General features: G+C 35.3%; 1 long non-coding RNA gene across 1 annotated transcript; it reads right to left on the bottom strand.

Annotated features, from left to right (window-relative positions):
* Nucleotides 1-457: 457 nt before the first annotated feature.
* Nucleotides 458-1180, bottom strand: LOC121873410. Its single transcript, XR_006090229.1, has 2 exons — nt 1006-1180; nt 458-823 (listed from the first exon to the last, which is right to left on the bottom strand). It is a non-coding gene; the product is annotated as an uncharacterized LOC121873410 (long non-coding RNA).
* Nucleotides 1181-1503: the final 323 nt, after the last annotated feature.

Genomic DNA, 1503 nt, shown 5'->3' with positions numbered 1-1503 from the left:
CTCTAATTTTACCTTGATTTCGACTGAATATTGAAAGACTTGGGTCTATATTTAGTATTGCAGTGGTCATAGATGGAAGTTCATATTTTTATTTATAGGTTAGACTTTCATATGTCTTGCTTGGAATTTAGTATTTTACCACTTCTGGTGTTATTAGACAATACTAAGATTAGTTTAAACCAGTGATGATCGTACTTTAGTACAGGGCCACTGTGGATACGAGAATGTGTACTTTGAACGATTGGAAAGTAAAAAGCCACACATTAATGTCATCATTTGTCTATTGGGTTATGTTGTGAAAAAGTAATACTAATTTAAGAGGAGTAGAGCTGTATTTCCCGAAGCGTTTAACACCATTAAGTAGAGTATTTGAGAACTATTTATGGGCAAACTTTCAAACAGCAGACGTAGTCGAGATTTTATTATACTCTGGGTTTTGATTTAGTAAAAGCAAGGATTTGGATTATTCCATAAATAGAAAAACTTTATTGGTTACATATACTGGATATTCAATATGTACAAGTTTGACTTTACTTGCACAGAATGTAATGCAATACAGCTCATGACCCACAAATGGGGTAGAAGAAATAACAAAGCAGTTTTTTTGGAGACCAATTTCTTGTAGTTTAACACTAGGAAACTCACTGTAATGCTGTGGGAAGGATCCACTAACCGCGGTAGAACTGGAGTAGGAAAGGAATTGTTGCGATCGAGTTCTCCAGCAACAGGTAAATTTTGTAGACGCTCCGAATTGTTCTTGTGGTGACACTGCAGCTACCTCGGTCAACTCGTATAGGGTTCATGGTCGTTTGATGAGCGTGTTCTAGAAATAGCAAGAAGATTAATGTTATGTAAGCCTGGTTTAACGCGAAACTTATTTAAAAAGTTTAGTTTAGGTAATATCAAGACTAATAAAATGTCCCTTTTTTTTTTTTGTCAAGTGAAATTTTAAACAATAGCTTCCCAATCGCCAACAAATAATTTACAATTTGAAGATACACTTACAGTACAGAAGATGTTGTAGCGTCGTCGCGTGCCAGTGTTCTGTGTTGACGTCCGTCTACCAGGCTTTATATACAGGCGGCCCACACTCCCTGACCAATCACAAGCTGTTTTAGGTTAAATTGTAGCCAATGGGAACATTGCCTTGTTATGACGTCAAAGTGACACCATGCCGGAGGGAAACGCCGTTTGGTTGTTTGATGACGAGTAAACGATTTAAACTTTATTGTGACACGAAAGTAGTGTAAAACGTGAAAGGAAAATATTATGAAATCGTATTCAGTGCTTTACTTATCTTGGATAGAAATTGTGAATATATTACAACAGCAATATTGGCCTCAGTTTAAGTCTGAGACATTGTTAAGAGACATATACATCAAAATAGTACTATTGTAATATTAAAAAAGTCTTAAACTTAAATAGAATAGCCTAAAGAAGTTAATATGAGGAATAAAATAAGATCACAGAGAGAGAAAAACAATGAAGAACAAAGCACCGAGT

The sequence above is a fragment of the Homarus americanus genome, unplaced genomic scaffold (genome assembly GCF_018991925.1).
Source record: "Homarus americanus isolate GMGI-L3 unplaced genomic scaffold, GMGI_Hamer_2.0 scaffold14621, whole genome shotgun sequence".
NCBI classification, from domain to species: domain Eukaryota; kingdom Metazoa; phylum Arthropoda; class Malacostraca; order Decapoda; family Nephropidae; genus Homarus; species Homarus americanus.
The sequence above is the reverse complement of the archived record's forward strand: the minus strand, read 5'-3'. Positions and strand labels throughout refer to the sequence as shown.